Here is a 7,572-nt window from a genome sequence, read left to right as displayed (position 1 = left end):
TAGTCATACATGTTTATGGAAAAGAACTTGCATGCCATCTTTTGTCCTACCCCCCGTGGCAGCGGGGTCCTAATGGAAACTAAGGGATATTAAGGCCTCCTTTTAATAGAGAACCGGAACAAAGCATTAGCACATAGTGAATACATGAACTCCTCAAACTATGGTCATCACCGGGAGTGGTCCCGATTATTGTCACTTCGGGGTTGCCGGATCATAACACATAGTAGGTGACTATAGACTTGCAAGATAGGATCAAGAACTCACATATATTCATGAAAACATAATAGGTTCAGATCTGAAATCATGGCACTCGGGCCCTAGTGACAAGCATTAAGCATAGCAAAGTCATAGCAACATCAATCTCAGAACATAGTGGATACTAGGGATCAAACCCTAACAAAACTAACTCGATTACATGATAGATCTCATCCAACCCATCACCATCTAGCAAGCCTACGATGGAATTACTCACGCACGGCGGTGAGCATCATGAAATTGGTGATGGAGGATGGTTGATGATGATGACGACGACGAATCCCCCTCTCCGGAGCCCCGAACGGACTCCAGATCAGCCCTCCCGAGAGGTTTTAGGGCTTGGCGGCGGCTCCGTATCGTAAAACGCGATGATTTCTTCTCATTTTTTTGTCCCCGAAAGCAAATATATAGAGTTGGAGTTGGCGTCGGAGGAGCTCCAGGGGGCCCACGAGGTAGGGGGCGCGCCCTAGGGGGGGCGCCCCCACCCTTGTGGACAGGGTGTGGGCCCCCTGGTCTTCATCTTTGGTAAGGATTTTTTTATTATTTTTAACTTGACGTTCCGTGGAGTTTCAGGTCATTCCGAGAACTTTTGTTTTCTGCACATAAAACAACATCATGGCAATTCTGCTGAAAACAGCGTCAGTCCGGGTTAGTTCCATTCAAATCATGCAAGTTAGAGTCCAAAACAAGGGCAAAAGTGTTTGGAAAAGTGGATACGATGGAGACGTATCAATAACCTTGGTTCTTAACTGAGGGAAATACTTATCTCTACTGTACTGCATCATCCTTTCCTCTTCGAAGAAATCCCAACGCAGCTCACAAGTAGCAGGAAGAATTTCTGGCGCAGTTTCCGGGGAGACATCATCAAAACCTATCAAGTACCTTCGCACAAACTATCATCTACTTGCTCTTATTTTTGTTTTCCTTTGCCTCTTGTTTTCATCTCCCCCACTTCTATTTTTTTTTACAAAAACACAAAAATATTTTTGTTTGCTCGTTTTCTTGCTTGTTTTGCCGTTATGGCTAATTCTTCGCTTGTTGCTTGTACCCCTAGAATGAAGTGCTTAATTTTAAACAAAGGGGAGGAGAAAGTTTAAAAGATACTTTGTATAGGATTTGCGATGCTCCAAATCGGTCAGCTCATAAGCAATCCACTACCGTCCTTCTTCGCAATTTTTATGTGGGTGTTACTACTTCGTATATATTTGTTCTTGAGACTATTACCGAAGGGAATTTTTTGAGTAGTCACCGCTTTCAGTGCTATGGGAAATTTAGTGGGATCACACCTATTATTATTAATGAAACAACATTAACTTTAGAACATGTTATGCAGATATTGGAAGCTATTGAAAATAAAATGCCTACTGTAGAACATATTGAAAATCTAGATAAAAAGATTCATAATCAAGTAACTCAATTTGGATCAAAGTTAGGAACTACATTGAAGATGCTAAAAGAGAAGGAACCAATGATTAATGAGATAATATAACAAAGTTCCTTTAGAATTGATAAACTAGAAGTTATTAATAACTTGGGTTCCACTTTTGCTTCCGTTAAAACTATTGAGAAAATTCCTCCTAGTAAGAATCCTAAGTTTATTTATGTTCCTAAGAATAGAGGTGCATCATCTAGTAATAGATAAGACCTTAAAATGATTAGTGTGCACCCCAACTTCGTTGATCTAATAAAGGAACCCATTACTGAAAACAAATTTCTTAACTTTGTTCCTAGGAATGTGATTATTACAAATATGTATGACAAACCTCCTAGGAAGCATGTATGTGTAATTGAGGAGTTGGACTTGGAGGATGAAAATACTTGAAACTATGTCTTACGCCTAGCTGCGGGCGTAAAACAATAGCACTTGTTGGGAGGCAACCAATAGTTATCTTATTTTTCTTCTTTTCTTTTCTAATTTTTTGTGTTCACACAATTATTCTACTTTTATGATTTTTGTTTTTATTTCTTAATTAGTGTTTGTGCCAAGTAAAGCCTTTGGGATGATTTGGTTGATAGTTGACTTGATTCTGTGAAAAAACATAAACTTTTGTGCCTAGTACTGGAATTTTTAAACTTACTGGAACTTGATAAAATTATGAATTGCGTACAAATTATTAGTATACAAATTTCCCATGTTGTCTTAATTTTCAGAATTTTTGGAGTTACAGAAGTATTTCGTTTGTTCAGATCATTATAGACTGTTCTATTTTTTACAGATTCTGTTTTCATTGCATAATTTGCTTGTTTTAATGATGTTATGGATTATATTGGGGGTATAAGTCATGGAGAAGTTAGAATACAATAGGTATTATGCAATAATAAAATATGAATGTGTTTACAACAATATCTAAAGTTTATGCTTTGCTTGTTATACTAAGGGATCTCACGAGGTTTATGTTGAGTTTTGTGTGCTAAAGCTTTCAAGTTTTGGGTGAGATCACGATGGATGAAGGAATAAGGAGCGACAAGACCCTAAGCTTAGGGATTCCCAAGGCACCCCAAGTTAATATTCAAGGACCACCAAACATCTAAGCTTGGGGATGCCCCAGATGGCATCCCCTCTTTCGTCTACAATCCATCGGTACATTACTTGGAGCTATATTTTTATTCGTCACATGATATGAGTTTTGCTTGCAGCGTCATGTATTATAAGAGTCTTTTCTTTGTTTTCTTTTTTAGTTTGCCACAATCATTGTTTGCTGCACACACACCTTTTGAGAGGGACACACATTTATTCGTGATTTGTTAGAATACTCTATGTGCTTCACTTATATTTTTTGAGCTAGCCAGTTGCTCTACAGCTTCACTTATATCTTTTAGAGCACGACAGTTGACGGTGTCCTGGACTAGGGGGTCCTAGCCTAGCCGGACTAATGTATGGACCGGGCTACTAGCCCACGAAGGAAGGAGGACTACCGAGGCCTTCAAAGTGTGGCGACCGAAGACTTGGCGTATACTTCAAGCATATTTGGCTATATTTGGCATGTAAGTCCTTAGATGGAAACCGACCATGTGTAACCCTAAATACCCCTGGTGCCTATATAAACCAGGAGGTTTAGTCCGTAGAGGCCATCCATCCATACACCCATTCATCATAACTTGTGACGCCCCCGATTCAATCGTACACTAATCATACATGCAAACGTATACGATCAAGACCAGGGACTCACGGGAAGATATCACAACACAACTCAAAAAATAAAATAAGTCATACAAGCATCATAATACAAGACAGGGTTCTTGAGGGCTCGAATACAAGTGCTCGATCATAGATGAGTCAGCGAAAGCAACAATATCTGAGTACAGACATAAGTTAAACAAGATGCCATAAGATGGCTAGCACAAACTGGGATACAGATCAAAAGAGGCGCAGGCCTCCTGCCTGTGATCCTCCTAAACTACTCCTGGTCGTCGTCAGCAGCCTGCACGTAGTAGTAGGCACCTCCGGTGTAGTAGGAGTCGTCGTCGACGATGGCGTCTGGCTCCTGGGCTCCAACATTTGGTTATGACAACCAGGTAGAATGGAAAGGGGGAAAAGAGGGAGAAAAGCAACCGTGAGTACTCATCCGAAGTAGTCGCAAGCAAGGAACTACACTACATATGCATGGGTATCTGTGTAAGGGGCCAATATCGGTGGACTGAACTACAGAATGCCAGAATAAGAGGGGGATAGCTAGTCCTGTCGAAGACTACGCTTCTGGCAGCCTCCATCTTGCAGCATGTACAAGAGAGTAGATGGTAAGTTCACCAAGTAGCATCGCATAGCATAATCCTACCCGGCGATCCTCTCCTCGTCACCCTGTGTGAGAGCGATCACCGGGTTATATCTGGCACTTGGAAGGGAGTGTTTTATTAAGTATCCAGTTCTAGTTGTCATAAGGTCAAGGTACAACTCCAAGTCGTCCTGTTACCGAAGATCACGACTATTCGAATAGATAAACTTCCCTGCAGGGGTGCACCACATTACCCGACACGCTCGATCCCTCTGGCGGGGCACACTTTCCTGGGTCATGTTCGGCCTCGGGAGATCAACACGTCGCAGCCCCACCTAGGCTCAACAGAGAGGTCAGCACGCCGGTCTAAATCCTATGCGCGCAGGGGTCTGGGCCCATCGCCCATTGCACAACTGCATGTTGCGTACGCGGCCGGAAGCAGACCTAGCCCCCTTAATACAAGCGCGAGCTTACGGTCCAATGCGGCGCGCGCTGCTCAGTCGCTGACGTCAAAAAGAGGTTCGGCTGATACCACGACGCTGGTTGTCCATATCTTGTCCCATGTGGCAGTTAGTGCGTATAAGGTCAACGACCCAACTCAGATCAAATACCAAGATCTCGTTAAGCGTGTTATTCTAAAGTAACCGCGGACGCCGACCAGGGCCAGGCCTACCTCTCTCCTAGGTGGCCTCAACCTGTCATGTCGCTCCACCACAAAGTAACAGTCGGGGGCCATCGGGAACACAGGCCCACCTCTACCGGGATGGAGCCACCTGCCCCTTCAGCCCCCATCTCCAAACAGTATCATAAGTAATGTAACAGTATAAAGTATATAACATATGCCCGTGATCACCTCCCGAAGTGATCACGACCCAGTAGTATAGCATGGCAGACGGACAAGAGTGTAGGGCCACTGATGGAATACTAGCATCCTATACTAAGCATTTAGGATTGCAGGTAAGGGTAACAACTGTAGCAACAATGACAGGCTACGCAGCAGTATAGGATTAACCGGAAGCAGTAACATGCTACACTACTCTAATGCAAGCAGTAGAGAGAAGGAATAGGCGATATCTGGTGATCAAGGGGGGGGGGCGCTTGCCTGGTTGCTCTAGTAAGAAGTAAGGGTCGTCAACACTATAGTCGTACTGGGTAGCAGCGGCGTCAGTCTCGGTGTCTAACAAGAGAAGAGGGTGAAGAAACAATAAATACAAAGCAAACAAAGCATCACAAAACATAACGAGGCAATACGCGGTGCTAAGTATGCCCTAACGCGATACTAGGCGATGCCGAGCAAGGGGGAAACATTCGGGAAAGTATTTCCCGGTGTTTAGCGTTTTCGGACAGATGAACCGGAAGGGGGAAAGTTGCATGTTCGCTATGCTATGGATGTGTGGCGGACAAACAAGCTGCGTATCCGGATTCATGTCGTCGTTCTGAGCAACTTTCATGCACAAAGTATTTTCATCCGAGTTAGGAATTATTTTATATTAATTTTTAAAGTTTTAAAACATTTTCTAAATTATTTTTAATTCAAAAATTTAAATGTTAAATTGCTATGGGTACACAGAAGTGTACCCACAGATGGGCTTGGGTGGCTGACCAGTAGGCCCAATTGACTTGGTCAACTGCCCAGTCAGCAGAGGCTGACTGATGGGGCCGGTCAAAGTCAACAACCCAGTCAGCATTGACTGTTGACTGGTCAAACTGACCAGTGGGTCTCGCTTGTCATAGTCTCATAGTATTTAAACAGGGTTAATTAGCTTTAACTAAATGATTAGGTTAGTCTAATCTGGATGAATTAAGTTAATTAATTCTCAATTAATTAATTAGTTAATATTTAATTATTATATTTTTAATTCCTTTTCTTTTTATTTTAACGTTCTGGGGGCTGGGCCCCATGTGTCATTCGCCCAGGGGGCCGATGCGGGTTATGGGCCTTGGGTGCGGGCGTCGCCCGAACGGGCGCGTGCCCGAGGGGCGCTGGGCGCTCAAGGCGCACGCCGGCGCCGGCGGCCAGGGCCAGGGGAGGCGGCGGAGGGAGGGCCGTGGTAGCGGGTAGTGCGCGGCGCAGTGGCGCGCGGCGGTTGAAGTGGGCGACTGGAGGCGGGCGGCAGCAACAGGAGGCGGCGGAACAGCGAGGCGGGCGGGACGCTGGTGGGCAGGGCTGCGCGCCGGCGCGGCGCAGTAGTAGGGCCACCGCGGGACAGAAACGGGGTGGCGGTGCGGGGAGCCGACGAGCGCGGGTGGAGGTGGCCGCAGACGATCGTGGCGGGGCGGCGGAGCTCACGCAGGCGCAGGTTGGAGCAGGGGTGGCGCAGGACGGCGGGGCGGGTCTACGGCGGCGGGCCGAGGAGCGGGCGCGGACCGTGGGCGCGGCCACGCACACGCTGGGCGCGGCGGGGGAATGGTCCCGACGGCAGAGAGGGGAAGGGAGGCAGCTCACTGCGGTGTGTAGGGACTAGGCAGCGAGTGTCGAGGAGGAGGACGGGGACGCCGGCGTGGCGACGTCCGGCGCGACGAGGCGGCGATGGCGTCCGGCGATGGGTCGCGGGGAACGAGTGGCGCGGTCGATCCCGTGAGGGAGAGGCGCGGGAGGTCCGGCGACGGCAGCGGGCACCGGGGCGTCGGCGAGGTGCAGCGGGGCGGCGCGCGGCATCGGTGTTGGCGGGGTAGGGGGCACGGTTGCCTCAGGCGAGGGTCGATGGGGATCGATCCCGATCCAGAACTGGATCGGGGGAAACGGGGGTAGTGGGAGCGAGTGGGAGGGGGGTTAGGGTTTCGGGAGAGTGGGGGAGGCCTATGTAGGCCAAAGGCGTGGGCCGGCCTGGCTGGGCCATGGCCCAGTTGGGCCAAGGGGATCCATTGGAGGAAGAAAGTCTTTGTCTCATTTTTATTTGTTTTGTCTTTTCTTTTATTTCTTTTCTTTTCTATTTTAATTCTATATTTTAAATACTTAGTTTTATAAAATACCTTAGTTGTACCTAAATTAGTATTAACAAATATGCCACCACCACAATTAACTTGGCACCTAAAATAAAATAGTTTGTAATTGTTTATTATTTTAAAAGCTTTTAAATAATTGGTTTTGTTACTGTTTTGTTCATTTTAGAGTTTTAAACACTTTATAATAGTGGGGTTTCTCCACCAACATTTAGTATGGATTATATGCCACAAACCGAACATTTTAGTTTCAATATTTGAAAACTTTTATTGTTTGCTTGATTTTGGATTTGAATTAGAATTGGTTTCGATCTAATGCGAGATTAGCAATAGTAATCGAAGTGACGTGGCATCATTAGCAGAGAATTACTGTAGCTTAATTATCCGGGCGTCACAATTCTCCTCCACTACAAGAAATCTCGTTCCGAGATTTTAAGAGGTGGAGTAAGGGGAAAAGTTCTGGTTACGAAATTCTAACGGGTCTTCTCGGTCTTGGCTGCTCTTCTCGAAGAAGTTAATCCCTTTCGTTGATGTCTTCAATTTTATGCTTCAGGTCATCGTGATGAAGTTGGCATCCTTTCTTCGAGAACTACATCGTACTTATGGTAGAATAAGGCGGGGTTATTCCAGGAGAACGGACCTCTGCAAGGTTGTCTATCTG

The 7,572-nt window shown here is 45.9% G+C and overlaps 1 long non-coding RNA gene across 1 annotated transcript; it reads right to left on the bottom strand.

The window, feature by feature from the left end:
• Window positions 1–3,421: 3,421 nt before the first annotated feature.
• LOC147965562 (uncharacterized) lies at window positions 3,422–6,735 on the bottom strand. The gene is made up of 2 exons (XR_015608428.1): window positions 6,415–6,735; window positions 3,422–5,145 (listed from the first exon to the last, which is right to left on the bottom strand). It is a non-coding gene; the product is annotated as an uncharacterized LOC147965562 (long non-coding RNA).
• Window positions 6,736–7,572: the final 837 nt, after the last annotated feature.

This window comes from Triticum urartu, chromosome 6A (genome assembly GCF_056163025.1).
Source record: "Triticum urartu cultivar PI428250 chromosome 6A, HENAU_Tu73, whole genome shotgun sequence".
NCBI classification, from domain to species: domain Eukaryota; kingdom Viridiplantae; phylum Streptophyta; class Magnoliopsida; order Poales; family Poaceae; genus Triticum; species Triticum urartu.
This window is presented reverse-complemented; position numbering and strand designations above follow the sequence as displayed.